We start from the raw sequence: 19975 nt of genomic DNA on the forward strand, positions 1-19975 counted from the left end.
TAGAAGTTCTCTTAGAGTTCCAAGAGCCACTATACTCTTTCTCACATTTTAGGATTATTATGTACCACACTGTATAAACATTGAAGGTGCTCACCTGTAATCAGGCCAACAAACATAGCATTAAAGGGTACCCTCAGTAGTGTGACGAGCCGAGAGAAAGGTTGCGACTCAAAGGCAGGAAGCAATCAACTGAGTAACTTTTTATAGAACACACTCCTTTATATACAAAACCTCAAGGCAACAGGCATTTTCATGTTCACAAGACAGACAATGTTACAGAGGAAAACCGGAGACATGATTATTCTGGTTCTTTTTAGTGCGAGGGAAGAGCGCAGATACAAGCATAATATATACAAAATAATTTATGTACGATCGTGTGACACACGGTTGGTACAGTAGCAAATGAAAGCAGTCCCTCTTTGGCCTCTCTCTGCACCCACTTCTTATCCTTTTCCTCTTCCTTTCTTCCTTCTTGCTGTATAACTTAGTTTAATTAACTTCAACTTTAAAGTGTAATTAGGGGATTTTCCTTCAGTTGCACTTCGTGTGCCTTTTGAATTCTCTTGCCTCTCTGATTGCCAGCAGTGAAAAAGAATCTTATTTTAATTAGGGGATTTTCCTTCAGTTGCACTTCGTGCGCCTTTTGAATTCTCTTGCCTCTCTGATTGCCAGCAGTGAAAAAGAATCTTATTTTAATTAGGGATTTTCCTTCAGTTGCACTTAGTGCGCCTTTTGAATTCTCTTGCCTCTCTGATTGCCAGCAGTGAAAAAGAATCTTATTTTAATTAGGGGATTTTCCTTCAGTTGCACTTAGTGCGCCTTTTGAATTCTCTTGCCTCTCTGATTGCCAGCAGTGAAAAGAATCTTATTTTAATTAGGGGATTTTCCTTCAGTTACACTTAGTGCGCCTTTTGAATTCTCTTGCCTCTCTGATTGCCAGCAGTGAAAAAGAATCTTATTTATAAATCTCTCTCTAATTATCCCCAACTTTGTGGGTTCAGGTTGATATTGATATGCCAGTAATAAGGCACTTCAATTTTACGGTAGGGCTGCACTTCCCTTTATAAGATCTGTCTTTATGCAGAAATGTGTAGGAGAATAGCATCTAGGAAGGTAACTATTGTTATCAATTTTAGTGATATAAATTATATTTTAAGTCTCTTTCATTTAATTTCCTAGTTAGAGGATTTTAAAATTGCTATATGTGATCAAGTGTACAGAAATTAGAAGTAATCAGATTGTTAGAAAGTTCAGGAATGGTTATGTAGCCTAGCCCTAAAATTGGAATTAGTCTAGTCCTGTTGAGTTCCCGCCCCCGTCGGTATTCCAGGTAAGGAGCTTGCCGACCAAGAAGCAAGAGATGCGATTACATTTCACCATATCCTGTACACTCATAAAAATTGATTACTGAAACATATAAAGCATTAATGGTAAGCACGCCAGTCTTCTTCACTGTTGGTTAACAATAGAGAGAAAAGAATGAGATAGACACTACTGATCACCGCCTATCGTCTTATCACCTATATCGGAAGAAGGAAGTTAACCCTTTTACCCCTAAGCTATTTGGAACTTTCCAACCTTTAACCCCCAGGCATTTTGTTTTTCAAGCACATTTTGCAATATATATTTTTTTAAAATTGCTCTAACAGACTTAATTTTCGTCATAGAGAGGTCAGGTTGGTCTCATTCTTTTGGAAAATACTTGAAGTTTCTCATAAAGTTATCAAAAAAATATAAATAGCGGTTTTTTGCAAGGACGTTCCAGTACGTACATGGGGGTAAAGGGATGAGTTTTGTGAAACGTACCAGTATGTCCTTTGGGGGTAAAAGGGTTAAATTGTCTGTACTGAGGATCGGTCACACCCTCCTAAAGGGGACCTGCAACAACCTGTATGCATTGTGAATCTCCTCTCTGTCCAATATGTGTTTGTGCATCGCAGAAAACACAATACAGCATGGCACAAACGAGGACTTTTAGATAGAAGCATAGAACGTATATTACATCCAAGTGTTGACCCTGCTGATGTCATGTATTTTTTACAAAACATTGGTATCTATAATGAAATTTAACTTTTTTTTTTATTTCTTTTATTTCAAAAGTTCAAAGTTGGAGCAAATGCTTTTTTGTTGACCAGGCGGACATGAGTCTTTTTATAGTTTATATATGACATATTTGTTTTTGACGTTGTTAATAGTTTATATATGACATATCTCTTTTGACATTACTTTTTTTAGAATGATTTATTGTTAATTTGTTCTCTTCAGTTTTTTATTTCCTTATTTCCTTTCCTCACTGGGCTATTTTTCCCTATTGGAGCCCCTGGGCTTATAGCATCTTGCTTTTTCAATTAGGGTTGTAGCTTGGATAGTAATAATATCAATAATAATAAACGTATTTATATGCATCCTCACTTTAAGCACTTTAATTATCAGTCAATTTTTGTTCTTAATCAGTTTTTCATTAGTTTTATTCTTTATTCATAACTTAATTTCACTAAAAGTTCACTGCAGCGCTAAGTAATCTCCTGGGTTCCAGTGCTTGGTTTTAAGCATAAATTCTAGATACCATTCTATATAATGGTAATGGAGAGGCTTACAAATAAGGAAACACCTTTCTAAAAACTTGCCTCTGGGGAGACATCCATTTTCTATGAGCAATATCTGGCTAAGAATTGAAAGAAGAGTTGATTACAATATGCGCGCGAGAGAGAGAGAGAGAGAGAGAGAGAGAGAGAGAGAGAGAGAGAGAGAGAGAGAGAGAGAGGGAGAGAGAGAGAGTCAATCTTGATTTCTCCTTTAATGTATAGCAACATATGCTTTTTAATTACTGAATAGCTCAGGGTTGTCTAGCACATGGTTTTTAGGGACGTGAATACCAGCCTTTTGTGGTGACTGCCTATTAGCTCTGAGTGTTGAGCATTTTCTATGATTTGCCATTGTCTAGAATTTTATGGTATTTTCGTTTTGCAGCTGATGAGTAATTGTCTATAATGATGTATACTAAAGAGTAATATGCTTTTATTAGATGTAAAAATTGACAGTTAATTATAGTTATTATTTGGATTGTGTGATTTCTTTTTATATTAAGCACGCATTTCATAAGATATTGACTGGGGCATTTATAGGATGTCTTCTGCAAAAAATTTTTTTATTACAGTATATAATATCTCTTTTCATAAAGAAGAATGGCGTAAAGTTGTTTAGTTGGTAGAAAAATCAGCTCTGTTCATATGATATCTATTTACTGAGAATTTCTTCAGATGTAGATGCACTACAGGACCTACAGATCTTGTAGGTCTTGTAGTGCTTAGGGTTTATTTGCGTGATAGGATCAGGAAAACAGTCCTATAAGTAAAGCAATATGGAGTCTCACACTGCTAGATCTCTTTACATTCTGGCAAAAATAATTGGTAAATTTTCATTATATGTAAAACAAAAAGTCTCGAATACTCTAGTGATTGAAAATACGGCAAATTCATCCCTTTACCTTTGCTAATCGAGATTTTGCATATTTAATTCTTTGATGGAGAAGCCTCCAAAATTATTCGAGTAAAAATTTAAGTTTTTCGTGTTTGCTTGTCATTCATGCTTGGTGCTCTCCCCCCCCCCCCGCTTTTTTTTTTCTTTTTCTTTTTGTGCTGCATTTAATTGGGCCCTTCACATTAGCCATTTCTTCAATGAAGATGTTACGTACATCCATACTAGCCTAGCTAAGTTCCTCTTGAGAAGTGTGGGTTTCCAACAAATTGGGCTCTGATTGTCATCAGTATTAATGGCCACCACAGTTAACATTTGCAACACTTCTTTTGCAGAGATATAAGTAACACTTCAAATAGTATTTTGAGGAAATTACCAAAGGAAAAAAAAATGGTGATTTCATCAGATTTTCAGCACAGTATTCTTCTAAACTGTTTCAAATCCATTTGAAACACTTTTTTTGTAAATTAAATAAATAATAAAGTGTGCAGCATGATTTATGAAGTCCTCTTCTATCGACCTTATCAATCACATTGTATTGCGGGGTCAGGCGTTCGAGTCAACATTTTCCATCTTTCTATTCCTTGCATCTTCCACCAGTCTCACCTCGCCAACATCCTGCCTCAACACATCCATCCATTTGATCCACAGACTCCCCACAGTCGTCTTACCTAAGCTCTGTTGACTGGTTCCATCTCCTTCCTTCTTATTACATGGTCATTGTATCTAAGACGAGATTTCCTAGGCTTTCTCCTCTACATAACATCTTGCATCTTGCACCAGTCTCACCTCGCCTATATCCTGCCTCAACACATCCATCCATTTGATCCAGACTCCCCACAGTCGTCCTACCTAAGCTCTGTTGACTGGTTCCATCTCCTTCCTTCTTATTACATGGTCATTGTATCTAAGACGAGATTTCCTAGGCTTTCTCCTCTACATAACATCTTGCATCTTGCACCAGTCTCACCTCGCCTATATCCTGCCTCAACACATCCATCCATTTGATCCAGACTCCCCACAGTCGTCCTACCTAAGCTCTGTTGACTGGTTCCATCTCCTTCCTTCTTATTACATGGTCATTGTATCTAAGACGAGATTTCCTAGGCTTTCTCCTCTACATAACATCTTGCATCTTGCACCAGTCTCACCTCGCCTATATCCTGCCTCAACACATCCATCCATTTGATCCAGACTCCCCACAGTCGTCCTACCTAAGCTCTGTTGACTGGTTCCATCTCCTTCCTTCTTATTACATGGTCATAGTATCTAAGACGAGATTTCCTAGGCTTCTCCTCTACATTGCATATAGTGTATATTCTTCTTATATCTTTACTCTCGTTTCCAGTAGTGATATTCTAGCACTCCATCTCATCATTCTCATCTCTGCTCTTTCCAACAGTCCTCCTCTTTCTTCCTAGTGCACAAGTTTCTGTTCAATGGGCCTAGTAACTGTCTTATAAATCTTCATTTTGAGCCTTAGTGATATTTTCATGCTTAAACTAGTTACTTAACCCCATTTTTGCCATGCATCTTTCACTCTGAAGGAAAAACTAATAATAATACCAATTCCCTAATATCGCAAGAGGGTCTGCCCCCCTCTCTTATTCTTCTCCTGTACTTCTCTTTCTCCCTATTTCCTTAATCTTTCCCTTCCCGAGTACCTGCCTCTGGGCTATAAAAGGGATTGTATCCAGGGGTACTCTTCCTTTCCCCATATTCCCCACTTCCCTATTATTATTTCACTGTCTCACTGCTTTATCATTAACCCCTATTCTGTTATTATTGATCCTAGGTAGTTAAATTCATCGTTCTGTTTTAGCACTTCTGTTTACTATCACACCCTTCTTTACTACAAATTATTAGCTCTTTTTCCAATGTTCACATTCAATCCTTTCCTTCCTAGGGATCTTTTCCATAACAAAAGAAAAACATTTCTTGAGTTCTCCTTCTGTGTGTGCTATAATGACTAAATCATCTGCAACCATCAGTTCCCATAATTCTTCGCTGTTCCTTGAATCTGGTGTCAAAAAGCCTATAAGGGCGAGGCACAAGATTGACTCGGGTCTGGTCAAGGGTGAAGGCCCACCTGTGCAGGGAATATCTCCATATCCCCATAGTTTGTCTTTACATTGGTTCTTATTCCCTTATACACAATCCTTATTAACCTTACCAACTTCTCGGTACTCCCCTCTTTCTCAAACGCAATATTATTATTATTATTATTATTATTATTATTATTATTATTATTATTATTATTATTATTATTAAATGCTAAGCTACAACCCTAGTTGGAAAAGCAGGATGCTATAAGCCCAGGGGCCCCAACAGGGAAAATAGCTCAGTGAGGAAAGGAAACAAGGAAAAATAAAATATTTTGAGAATAGTAACAACTTTAAAATTAATATTTCCTAAATAAACAATAAAAACTTCAACAAAACAAGAGAAAGAGAAACTAGATAGAACAGTGTGCCTGAGTGTACCCTCAAGCAAGAGAACTCTAACCCAAGACAGTGGAAGACCATGGTACAGAGGCTATAGCACTACCTAAGAATAGAGAACAATGGTTTGATTTTGGAGTGTCCTTCTCCTAGAAGAGCTGCTTACCATAGCTAAAGAGTCTCTTCTACCCTTACTTAAGGGAAAGTAGCCACTGAATAATTACATTGCAGTAGTTAACCCCTTGAGTGAGGAAGAATTGTTTGGTAATCTCAGTGTTGTCAGGTGTATGAGGACAGAGGAGAAAATCTGTAAAGAATAGGCCAGACTATTCAGTGTATGTGTAGGCAAAGGGAAAGAACCGTAACCAGAGAGAAGGATCCAATGAAGTACTGTCTGGCCAGTCAAAGGATCCCATAACTCTAGCGGTAGTATCTCAACGGGTGGCTGGTGCCCTGGCCAACCTACTACCTAACAATAGACTAAACTGAACTCTTTCGCCTTCTCTCCCTTCAGTTTCCAAATTTTGATCCTCCGATTCCTGGTTTATGAAGTCTCAGAACTCAAAATTACATTGCCTATTAGAGGGATGGAACAATGAACTTCTCAAGCGCACATTAAAAGTACTTATTATGTTTTTGTCGAATACATGTAAGACATCATTGCATGCCAAAAATATAATGGTAATCATATGGTGTATTAATTTCTTACCTTAAACATACTGTATACCTTATATTTTTCCGATATATTATATTGTTTTATGTGTTTTGACCATTATTGGCACAAATTTCTCGTTTCGTATTAATCTTATTCTTATATCTAACAGTTATGGATAACTTTGTGTGGAACCAAGGTTCTTATATTTGAGGTAAACCAAAATCTAGTTAGAGGCGTGAACATGACTCACAGAAAAAAAAAATAGAAAAAATAAAAAAACTGCTTGTTATTAGGTAAAAAATCTGCAAATGTTTGGTTCAAACGTTTTGTAATTCTTTTCTATTGTACAGGTTGACAGAGTCTCGTTTTCTAGCTGTATAGGAATAATCTTAGAACATTTTACATATTTTAGTAATTATATATCTTTTATTTTTTATTCCCTTACTTTCTTTCTACACTGGGTGATTTCCCCTGTTGGAGACCAACCTAGCATTCTGTTCTTCCAACCAACGGTGTAGCTTGACTGTTATTATTATTATTATTATTATTATTATTGCCAGCTAAGCTACAACCCTAGTTGGAAAAGCGGGATGCTATAAGCCCAAGGGCTTTATCAGGGAAAATAGCCTACCGAGGAAAGGAAATCAGGAAATAAATAAATTACAAGAAAAGTAATGAACGATTAAAATTGAATAGTTTAAGAACAGTAACAAGATTGAAATAAATATTTCATATGTAAACTATGAAAACGTCAAAAATAAAAGAAAAAAATAAACAGGAAGCGAAATAAGATAGAAGAGAGTGCCTCAAGCAAGAACTCTACCCCAATATCGTGGAAGACAATGATACAGAGGCTATGGCACTACCCAAGACTAGAAAACAGTGGTTTGATTTTGGAGTGTCCTCCTAGAGGAGCTGCTTACCATAGCTCAAGAGTCTCTTCTACCCTTACCAAGAGGAAAGTAACCACTAAACAGTTACAGTGTAGTAGTTTACCCTTGAGAGAAGAAGAATTGTTTGGTAAACTCAGAATCATCAGTTGTATGAGGACAGAAAAAAATATGGAAATAAGAGGCCATACTATTCGGTGCGTGTGTGTAGGCAAAGGAAAAATAAGCCGTAACCAGAGAGGGGGATCCAATTTCTTACTGTTTACCAGTCAGAGAACGCAATAACTCTCTTCCGGTAGTATCTCCAGGGCTGGCTGGTGCCCTGGCAAACCTATTACCTAATAATAATCACTGGGTTGCTGTGGCCTGATCGGTAATGTCTCTGCCTGGTGTTTCCCAGTCGGGGGTTTGAGTCCCGCTCCAACTCGTTAGTCCCATTAGTGTCTGCAACCTTACCATCCTTGTGAGCTAAGGTTGGGGGGTTTGGGGGAGCCTATAGGTCTATCTGTTGAGTTATCTGCAGCCACTGCTTGGCCCTCCCTGGTCCTAGCTTGGGTGGAGAGGAGGCTTGGGCGCTGATCATATAATATATGGTCAGTCTCTAGGACATTGTCCTGATTGCTAGGGGAATGTCACTGTCCCTTGCCTCTGCCATTCATGAGCGACCATTAAAAAACCATTAAATGATAGTCAGGAAATCGTCTTCTTGGTTTCAGTTATTCGCTGTTCAGAGATCCGTATAATGTTCAAATAATGTTTCACTTATTCACGGTTAGTACTGCTAGGCCTAGCCCGACGTTTTCAAATCACCCTAGCTTCTTTGCACCGGGCACAAAGCCTTCGTACCATTTCCCTCCTTGCAGAGCGAGCCTTCGTACTATTTCGCCTTCGTACCCTTTCCCTCCTTGCAGAGCGAGCCTTCGTACCCTTTCCCTCCTTGCAGAGCGAGCTTTCGTACCCTTTCCCTCCTTGCAGAGCGAGCCTTCGTACCCTTTCCCTCCTTGCAGAGCGAGCCTTCGTACCCTTTCCCTCCTTGCAGAGCGAGCCTTCGTACCCTTTCCCTCCTTGCAGAGCGAGCCTTCGTACCCTTTCCCTCCTTGCAGAGCGAGCCTTCGTACCCTTTCCCTCCTTGCAGAGCAAGCCTTCGTACCATTTCCCTCCTTGCAGAGCAAGCCTTCGTACCCTTTCCCTCCTTGCAGAGCAAGCCTTCGTACCATTTCCCTCCTTGCAGAGCAAGCCTTCGTACCCTTTCCCTCCTTGCAGAGCAAGCCTTCGTACCATTTCCCTCCTTGCAGAGCAAGCCCTCCTTGCAGAGCAAGCCTTCGTACCATTTCCCTCCTTGCAGAGCAAGCCTTCGTACCCTTTCCCTCCTTGCAGAGCAAGCCTTCGTACCATTTCCCTCCTTGCAGAGCAAGCCTTCGTACCCTTTCCCTCCTTGCAGAGCAAGCCTTCGTACCCTTTCCCTCCTTGCAGAGCAAGCCTTCGTACCCTTTCCCTCCTTGCAGAGCAAGCCTTCGTACCCTTTCCCTCCTTGCAGAGCAAGCCTTCGTACCCTTTCCCTCCTTGCAGAGCAAGCCTTCGTACCCTTTCCCTCCTTGCAGAGCAAGCCTTCGTACCCTTTCCCTCCTTGCAGAGCAAGCCTTCGTACCCTTTCCCTCCTTGCAGAGCAAGCCTTCGTACCCTTTCCCTCCTTGCAGAGCAAGCCTTCGTACCCTTTCCCTCCTTGCAGAGCAAGCCTTCGTACCCTTTCCCTCCTTGCAGAGCAAGCCTTCGTACCCTTTCCCTCCTTGCAGAGCAAGCCTTCGTACCCTTTCCCTCCTTGCAGAGCAAGCCTTCGTACCCTTTCCCTCCTTGCAGAGCAAGCCTTCGTACCCTTTCCCTCCTTGCAGAGCAAGCCTTCGTACCCTTTCCCTCCTTGCAGAGCAAGCCTTCGTACCCTTTCCCTCCTTGCAGAGCAAGCCTTCGTACCCTTTCCCTCCTTGCAGAGCAAGCCTTCGTACCCTTTCCCTCCTTGCAGAGCAAGCCTTCGTACCCTTTCCCTCCTTGCAGAGCAAGCCTTCGTACCCTTTCCCTCCTTGCAGAGCAAGCCTTCGTACCCTTTCCCTCCTTGCAGAGCAAGCCTTCGTACCCTTTCCCTCCTTGCAGAGCAAGCCTTCGTACCCTTTCCCTCCTTGCAGAGCAAGCCTTCGTACCCTTTCCCTCCTTGCAGAGCAAGCCTTCGTACCCTTTCCCTCCTTGCAGAGCAAGCCTTCGTACCATTTCCCTCCTTGCAGAGCAAGCCTTCGTACCCTTTCCCTCCTTGCAGAGCATAGTAACGAAAATCGAGCAAATATAGATGACAACTTTACAGCTGACATATGCAAACTATTTAGTGATAAACCCTTTGCATAGAAATTCTAATGATAAAAATTGATAAACCCTTTGCATAGAAATTCTAATGATAAAAATTGATAAACCCTTTGCATAGAAATTCTAATGATAAAAATTGATAAACCCTTTGCATAGAAATTCTGATGATAGAAATGATTAAAAGAGGCCCATCCATACAGTATGGATATTTGATATAAAATGATTGATGAAATATATCAATTTATATTACAGTAATAAGAAAAAATCTCTCTCTCTCTCTCTCTCTCTCTCTCTCTCTCTCTCTCTCTCTCTCTCTCTCTCTCTCTCTCTCGCGCGCGCTATGAAAAGGGTAAAGATTTTGAAATCTTTGCTGTCTCTATTTAAAAAAAAAAAAACTTTTCTAGCCGTCACTATTTTTCATCTTATTCTTAAGTAATTTACAATATATTTTTTTTTCACATTGGAAAAACTATAAACCCTCTATGTACAAAATTTGTTCAGGTTCTGAAATTCATATTTTTATACATATTTTACGGATATTTTTTGTACACTTTAATAGAATATTTTTGGCCACATACCTCAAAATTTACATGTCCTATTTCAATATTGACTATTCTGTCGTAATGTGTGATCAATTAGAAATAAGTGAAACCAAAATAAATTTTATCGCTCAAATAATATGGTTGCTATAATGCTTTGGAAAAATATTTCTTACCAGTTTCATACAAGCGCTCAAGGGCTGTCTTGGTAACGAGCAGCAATAATGTGCAATACTCCCTTAAACTGTTCAGTCAGTAATTTGGGTAAAACTCGCTCCTTACACAATGGTTTCATCACGTAAATCTTGAAATGCAATTAGCACTTATAGTCCATTTCTTTTAGCGATGCATATTTGCACCGACTCGCAGTGGTGCCCTTTTAGCTCGGAAAAGTTTCCGGATCGCTGATTGGTTGGACTAGATAATTCTAACCAATCAGCGATCAGGAAACTTTTCCGAGCTAAAAGGGCACCGCCGCGAGTCGGTGCAAATATGCATCGCTAAAAGAAATGGCCGTAGGTGCCAACTTATTTAGACCCTCCAATGGCATTATTGATAGAATTTTAATTTGAAGAGACTATAGACTCAAGTCATAATGTAAGCTAGAAACTATTTCTATTTGAACTCAGTATTGTGTTGATTTTCATCTCTGATTCATCTGAGGCAGTACTGTAGAAGTTTTATTCCAGCTGTTACCAAGTTGTGGAATGATCTTCCTAATCGGGTAGCTGAATCAGTAGAACTTTAAAAGTTCAAAGTTGGAGCAAATGCTTTTTTGTTGACGAGGCGGACATGAGTCTTTTTATAGTTTATGACATTTGTTTTTGATGTTGTTAATAGTTTATATATGACATGTCTGTTTTGACGTTGTTACTTTTTTTTAGAATGATTTATTGTTAATTTTTTCTCTTCATTTATTTATTTCCTTATTTCTTTTCCTCACTGGGCTATTTTTTCCTGTTGGAGCCCCTGGGCTTATAGCACCTTGCTTTTCCAACTAGTGTTGTAGCTTGGATAGTAATAATAATAATAATAATTATTATTATTATTATATGGTATTATTTGGGTCATTTGATGAATGGGGAAGTTGGGCGAAACTCGCTGATCTGTTCGAGAGTGGTCTCACCCCATAAGTCCTGAAATGCAGTTTGCACTTAGGTTCAGACTTCTTTAAGGGTTTCTGGTGACATGATTGATAATTTACCTCGCCTCTCATTTGTAGAGACTAGTGTTCGATTATGATATGATGTAAAAAAAAATATTGTGTTTATTTTAATCGCATATATATATATATATATATATATATATATATATATATATATATATATATGTGTGTGTGTGTGTGTATATATATATATATATATATATATATATATATATATATATATATATATATATATTTATATATATTCATATATATATATATATATATATTTATATATACATATATATATACACACACACACATATATATATATATATATATATATATATATATATATATATATACATATATATATATATATATATATATATATATATATATATATATATATATATATATATATATATATATATATATTTATATATATATGTATATATATATATTTGTATATATATAAATATATATATATATATATATATATATATATATATATATACAGATATATATGTATATATATATGTGTGTGTGTGTATGTAATGTATATGGTGTATAAATGTGTGGTTTTATGTCATTTACGCCTCAACGCTGAATGAGCTTCCTGACCTCAACGTTGGTCCACACGGCCTAAGTTCTATACATCTGTCCATCCTGATCATAAAATAAAGTTTTATCAAAGGTGATAAGAAGACTGAAAACTTTTATAGTATATTATAAGCCACGAGATTAGTTTTGTAATCGTTGTCATACAAAGATTGCCATAACTGATTGGCATATTTTATTCAGAATCTAGTAGGGGCCGGGGTTAGAAAAAATGTCCCAAATTTACGGTGTCAAATTTTGTGTTAGATTGCAGCATAGAGTCGTTTTATGTGTATATATGTGGTCATCGCATATTTTCGCTCTCCCACTGAAATTATGGAAGATATGAGATTTTCTTGAAAAATGCCCTATTTTGGGGGTCTTACTTGAAGGCAAATCTATCATTGGTTGCAGTGGGAAGAGTATCGAAGCTCGCTTATCAGTATGAAATAATAATACGAATTCTCTAATATCGCAAGAGGGTCTGCCCCTCTCTTTTATTCTTCTTCTGTACTTCTCTTTCTCCCTATTTCCTGAATCTTTCCCATCCCGAGTACCTGCTTTGAGCTATAAAGTGGATTGTATCCAGGGGTACTCTTCCTTTCCCCATTTTCCCCACTTCCCTATCCTTATTATTATTATTATTATTATTATTATTATTATTATTATTATTATTATTTAAAGGCGGCGTTTTTAATGGAATGTCAAATACCTTGTAATCTTTCATGTTGATTTAAGTAATTTACTCTTCTCATTGAATAATCTGATTTTGACGTTGATTATGAAATATCACACCCCTCTCACTTGCTATCATTTCATGGCGTTTTTTTTTTTTTTTTATTTCGGATCCAAGCAACCTGAAATACCATTTTCGATTGCAGTGATTTTTTTCTGCAACATTGACGTTCTTTCTCTTGTTGTTTTAACAACGAAAGTGGCACTGTGTATAAATATCTTTATCACTTGAAATTACAACTTTTCTGAAAAATAATCTATAGGCATATGCGAATAGTGTTCCGAGAATATCACTTTGTGCACAAAATGTCTGTTCGCTCTATCAATAACAACTTTTACAACCAAATTTCTATTTTGAAAACATAAGATTTTCCAGGACTGTATTTGATATGACTATGATAAGAATAGTGCTTATAAATCTCTCCTCTCTCTCTCTCTCTCTCTCTCTCTCTCTCTCTCTCTCTCTCTCTCTCTCTCTCTCTAGGCAACTTTTACAACCAAAGTTCTATTTTTGAAAACACCATAAGATTTCCCAGGACTGTATTTGATACGACTGTGATATGAGTTAGTGCTAATAAATCTCTCTCTCTCTCTCTCTCTCTCTCTCTCTCTCTCTCTCTCTCTCTCTCTCTCTCTCTCCTCTCTCTCTGTCTGTAACCTATTTTGTAGAACTGTTCACATGAGCAAATATGTATGACTGCATGCAACTCAAGGCCAAAGACTGCTTCAACGACCTCCGTGTTTTGATTGGGAGCTAGAGTAGACGGTGGTAAAGTATTTCTTGTATCATTTCAGTATTCATGAGTTTTTATATGGACGTAACTGATATTGGTAACTAGAAGTTTTATTCCAGCTGTTACCAAGTTGTGGAATGATCTTCCTAATCGGGTGGTTGAATCAGTAGAACTTCAAAAGTTCAAAGTTGGAGCAAATGCTTTTTTGTTGACCAGGCGGACATGAGTCTTTTTATAGTTTATATATGACATATTTGTTTTTGACGTTGTTAATAGTTTATATATGACATGTCTGTTTTGACGTTGTTACTTTTTTAGAATGATTTATTGTTAATTTGTTCTCCATTTATTTATTTCCTTATTTCCTTTCCTCACTGGGCTATTTTTCCCTGTTGGAGCCCCTGGGCTTATAGCATCTTGCTTTTCCAACTAGGGTTGTAGCTTGGATAGTAATAATAATAATAATAACAACAACATTTAAACGAGGAAATAACGGAACACATGCCTAATAATTTTCACTTCCGCATGAAACTCACAGCCAGTAATATAGTGTGCCACCATATCTGTCTGATACGCCACCCGCGGAAATTGACAGGCACATTTAGTCGTTTGACTGAGAATCAGTCAATCAATTATAAACGGATGCATAGATTGTTCAAACTTACCTTTTGAGTTTCAAGACAAAAGCAATCGAATGTTATTTATGAAATTGACAGGCACATTTAGTAGTTTGACAGAATCAGTCAATCAATTATAAAAGGATGCATAGATTGTTCAAACTTTCCTTTTGAGTTTCAAGAAAGCAATCGAATGTTATCTATGAAATTGACAGACACAGTTAGTCGTTTGACAGAATCAGTCAAACAATTATAAACGGATGCATAGATTGTTCAAACTTACCTTTTGAGTTTCAAGACAAAAGCAATCGAATGTTATTTATGAAATTGACAGGCACAGTTAGTAGTTTGACAGAATCAGTCAAACAATTATAAACGGATGCATAGATTGTTCAAACTTACCTTTGAGTTTCAAGACAAAAGCAATCGAATGTTATTTATGAAATTGACAGGCACATTTAGTCGTTTGACTGAGAATCGGTCAATCAATTATAAACGGATGCATAGATTGTTCAAACTTACCTTTTGAGTTTCAAGACAAAAGCAATCGAATGTTATTGATGCACAATATATGTACACTTCCTCCTGGAGTTCTGACTATACCACCCGTTGGGCTACCACTCCCCTTATTGGACTGGTACAGCCATGGCATTTCTTAAGGAACACGTGTTCGCTCTCGGTAATCAGATCACTTATTATCCCGTTTAATATACTGTACAAGGGCACAATGACACCGAAGGAATTTCTCTCTCTCTCTCTCTCTCTCTCTCTCTCTCTCTCTCTCTCTCTCTCTCTCTCTCTCTCTCTCTCTCGCAATATACTGTAAAAGGCACAATGACACCGAAGGAATTTCTCTCTCTCTCTCTCTCTCTCTCTCTCTCTCTCTCTCTCTCTCTCTCTCTCTCTCTCTCAATATACTGTAAAAGGGCACAATGACACCGAAGGATTTCTCTCTCTCTCTCTCTCTCTCTCTCTCTCTCTCTCTCTCTCTCTCTCTCTCTCTCTCTCGCAATATACTGTAAAAGGGCACAATGACACCGAAGGAATTTCTCTCTCTCTCTCTCTCTCTCTCTCTCTCTCTCTCTCTCTCTCTCTCTCTCTCTCTCGATTGACTGTTAAGAAGGCAAATAAATCATAGTAATAATGTGCTCATTTATTTATAAACATAAAAAATAGTATTTAATAAGATCACTTATTATCCCGTTTAACATACTGTACAAGGGCACAATGACACCGAAGGAATTTCTCTCTCTCTCTCTCTCTCTCTCTCTCTCTCTCTCCTCTCTCTCTCTCTCTCTCTCTCTCTCTCTCTCTCTCTGTCCTATGCAAGTGCATTTTAGATTTATTTCAGAAGCAGGTCTTCTGAAAACTATTTAACTTTTATGACATTCAACTTTTATGATTTTAATTGAATACTCTTTTATTTTTTGTTTTATTTTATTTTTTGGTTTTTGTATACATAAATTAAATGTTACCGGCGTCAATGACCTTAGATGTCAGGATGCCTGAAAACTTTAAATCAATCAATCAATCTCTCTCTCTCTCTCTCTCTCTCTCTCTCTCTCTCTCTCTCTCTCTCTCTCGTCTCTCTCTCTCTCTCTCTCTCTCTCGATTGACTGTTAAGAAGGCAAATAAATCATCATAATAATGTGCTCATTTTATTTATAACATAAAAATAGTATTTAATAAGATCACTTATTATCCCGTTTAATATACTGTACAAGGGCACAATGATACCGGAGGAATTTCTCTCTCTCACTCTCTCTCTCTCTCTCTCTCTCTCCTCTCCTCTCTCTCTCTCTCTCTCTCTCTCTCTCTCGATTGACTGTTAAGAAGGCAAATAAATCATATTAATAATGTGCTCATTTTATTTATAAACAAAAAATAGTATTTTACAGATGTATTTTGTGCTCAAAATGCAGTGAAGCGTATGTGGATATGTTGAGACAAAAGTTTATCTGTAGATTTGATGCGCTTCAGTGTTAAACATAATAACCCCGTAAGTGTGTCGTTCTGTCTGAACACCTCAAGCTGTGAAGATTTTTCAGCTTTCAACCGTACCTCCGTTCCTGCTTCCATTCTGCCATCTCACTGACCACTCTCGAGTTGCCGATGGATGTGAATGGCCTCCTAGATCCCAGTCGTCTTGTCCAAATTCATAAATCCATCTACGCAGAGGAATATTTTGAATACACCAAACTATAGTCAATTTCTTTTAGCGATGCATATTTGCACCGACTCGCAGTGGTGCCCTTTTAAGCTCGGAAAAGTGTCCTGATCGCCGATTGGTTGGACGAGATAATTCTAACCAATCAGCGATCAGGAAACTTTTCCGAGCTAAAAGGGCACCGCTGCGAGTCGGTGCAAATCTGACTCAATAAAGAAATGGACTATAGTTAGTTCACTTTGATATTCACATCTGAACACTAATATTTACTGTACATTAGGCAACTTGTCAGGTAATCTCGTCATTAATTGTCGGTATGTATATAACCGTAAATAGCCTACTGTTCATACAAGGGTGCTGCTTAGGAGAGCTTGAGATTTTGCCGGCATGTGAAGTTATAGAACAGTGGTTCCCAAACTGGGGGAAATTTGAAGCTTCCAGGGGGGAAATAATTACACTACCCACTAACTAAACCAAATGGAAAATGTGCACAAGAAAGCAGCCTCACCCTTCTCAGTAATTTAATTCTAAAGTAGAAGAGCAAACAAAAGTCCTTTTATTTGTTATTAACTGGCTCTATGGCTATGCTTATTTGTTACTAACCGCTCTCTATCTAATTTACTCTGTAATCATATGTTTATCAGTATATTTGCACATTTGAAAAATAAATTAGTAAATAGTCTCGAGAGTGATTTCACTACTCTCCCTCATACACATGAAGGGGGAAATCTGGATGGTTGAACTGGGTGTAGGGGGGAAATGACAGAAAAAAGTTTGGGAACCACTGTTATAGAACATCTGTGGGGGAGCACATGTGAAGGTACAAATCGTTTACGGGCAAACGGGAATATAAATCCATTGGAGTAATCAAGACAGTGAAAGTGTTTACTGTTGGACAAGTGCACCTGGTGCCTAGTGAATGATATGAAACCATAGACAACAATTATATATTTGAGATACATTTATGCTAGGAAATCGTTGCTTATATGATGAAATTGACAAGGTGACTATGAATTTGTGCCAATGACTCGTTATTACTGGTTTTAAAACGCTCGTACATCTATCATGTCTTGTATTTCCCCGGTTAGTATCTTTGAACTGTAATTGTATTTAATATTTATTAGTCAAATGGCTGTTGGCATTGAAAATATGAGATGGTGTACGCAGGCGTTATAACGTTGCATTGATTCACGGTTTTCTTTTTCTTTACCCCTAAGCTATTTGGAACTTTCCAACCTTTAACCCCCAGGCATTTTGTTTTTCAAGCACATTTTGCAATATATTTTTTTTCCAAATTGCTCTAACAGCCTTAATTTTCGTCATAGAGAGGTCAGGTTGGTCTCATTCTTTTGGAAAATTCTTGAAGTTTCTCATAAAGTTATCAAAAAAATGTAAATAACGGTTTTTTGCAAGGACGTACCAGTACGTCCATGGGGGTAAAGGTATGAATTTTGTGAAACGTACCAGTATGTCCTATGGGGGTAAAATGGTTAACAGAAATCGAGAGAGAATTGTCAAGATGCATAATCAATTAGGCATGAGGCTGAACTCGAGGAAAACCAATTTTTTACTCCTTAGGGGACTAGTGCAGTTAATACACCTCAAACGGTTAATGGGAGTATTACTAAATGTTTTATGCAGCATCCTTTCACCTCTTGGCTGCGCCCGCTTTTTGGCCTTCTACTGTACTTCGTTTTCGCTACCTTCATCCATCTTGCTACCCAACCTCTTTAAATTTTCCTTAGTAGTATATTCGGAAGGGTGTCCCCCCAATGTAATCCCAACCAGTGCATTATTGGTTTGTTTAGCAAATATTCTCTTAACCTGCTTTTACTCAATGACTTACTGTATGATACAATACCATGCAATATTTTCGCTACTATATGCTGTACTCCAGGCTTCCTTTACATAGCAGTCTGTTGCTATTGCTAGAAATGGATCATATAATAATAATAATAAGGATAGGGAAATGGGGAAAATGGAGAAAGGAAGAGTACCCCTGGATACAATCCATTTTATAGCTCAAAGGCAAGTACTCGGGATGGGAATGATTAAGGAAATAGGGAGAAAGTGAATTACAGGAGAAGAATAAAAGAGATTGGCAGACCCTCTTGCGATGTTAGAGAATTGGTATTATTATTTTCAATGGATCATATGATATTCATATTATATGCTTACTATGCTTGATTCAATCCCTGTTGATTATTTCTCCTCTGAATGTCAATATTTCTTTGCTTCATATCAACAGCTACCAATGATATTTCTCATGAGGAAAATGGTTGAAGTTACGATATAATTTTTTCTAGCAGTGGTTATAGTGACACAAATCTTTTGGTAAACGTTATACTCGTGGCCATTTTCCATAAAGCCTGTATGAGAAGGCGACGTTCACCGACGCCTTTATTGATCGTGTGTTGTGAAATAGTCCAAATCGGTCCTAATCCACTGCTTTTGCTGTGCGTCAGCATTCTCAAGGTTTATAGACCTTAGCGCCGAATGTTTGTTCCCCTTCTCAGAAGTTATGCAATGATACTTGAGAGGTTTATTCCACTTAGCTTTAATTTCCCAGGTGCTTTGCATTTGCGCGTATTACCCCTACATTTGCGCTAAATACATTACCATTGAGTGCATCTTTCTATTTCTGTTGCACGCAAAAATCATTTGAGGGACTTAATATAAATTGTAGGTAATTATGATACTTTAATGATGACCCACAGGAAGGACGTGCGCAGCACATCCTTGTACTAGTGCCAGAACAGAGGAACAATGAGATTATGTTTATTAGCTAGCAAAGCAAGCCACGGCGGAGCAAAATAGATCTAAGGAACGTGATATGCATTATAAGTAATCATGATACTTTAACTTAGCATAACCATATGCAATAGGGCTGTTGGACAAAAAATAAGTGAAAGAAAAGAAAAAAAAAAGACGCGCAATTATAATAGATTTCATCGTGCATTCATAACACTCCCTAATCCCTAAATGTGACAATAGCTACATAGCTCATAACAAGTGAGAAGAAAATTAATATCTAAGCGTGACTTGTTGATATTACACCCGAAATGATTATTGAATTATATTTATCTTATGATGATTATGTTGAAGACCATGGCCTGAGAAGAGCTAAGACATAGAAGGGTCTTCTGATCATCTATAGTCCATTTCTTTTAGCGATGCATATTTGCACCGACTCGCGGCGGTGCCCTTTTAGCTCGGAAAAGTTTCCTGATCGCTGATTGGTTAGAATTATCTTGTCCAACCAATCAGCGATCCGGAAACTTTTCCGAGCTAAAAGGGCACCCGCTGCGAGTCGGTGCAAATATGCATCGCTAAAAGAAATGGACTATAGTCTAGAGGGGTCAGCCAACTGCTAGATACCACCATCTCCCCCCCCCCCCCCACCGTCTTGCTTCCATGAACTGGATTTCATGACATTTGCTGATCATTATCTCGTTCTCGCGGATATTCATATGTGACTTTGAGACATTCTGATTATACGAAGCGTAAATACACTTTGAAAGTTGCTTCATTCCCCTGCTGCAGAGGAGAAATTCATCATATGCCACTAAGAGACGAATCTGATTCGAATTCATACTACTAACGCATGCATTACATTCGACAAAACAG

The 19975-nt window shown here is 37.9% G+C and overlaps 1 protein-coding gene and 1 long non-coding RNA gene across 5 annotated transcripts in view; one reads left to right on the forward strand and one right to left on the reverse strand.

Moving 5' to 3' along the window:
* The window catches only part of LOC137648848 (uncharacterized), an 82590-nt gene extending 67730 nt beyond the window's left edge, over nt 1–14860 (reverse strand). For 2 of the 4 annotated variants that reach the window (XM_068382029.1, XM_068382016.1), the window contains exon 1: nt 14704–14860. The gene's annotated coding sequence lies outside the window, so the exon portion shown is untranslated. Of the gene's footprint in view, nt 1–14229; nt 14271–14583; nt 14621–14703 lie in introns of those variants that run through there. The other 2 variants (XM_068382023.1, XM_068382020.1) reach the window with 2 other exon arrangements.
* The window catches only part of LOC137648870 (uncharacterized), a 215145-nt gene that overhangs the window by 60934 nt on the left and 134236 nt on the right, over nt 1–19975 (forward strand). The window lies entirely within an intron of this gene.

The sequence above is a fragment of the Palaemon carinicauda genome, chromosome 1, assembly GCF_036898095.1.
Source record: "Palaemon carinicauda isolate YSFRI2023 chromosome 1, ASM3689809v2, whole genome shotgun sequence".
Classification (NCBI taxonomy): domain Eukaryota; kingdom Metazoa; phylum Arthropoda; class Malacostraca; order Decapoda; family Palaemonidae; genus Palaemon; species Palaemon carinicauda.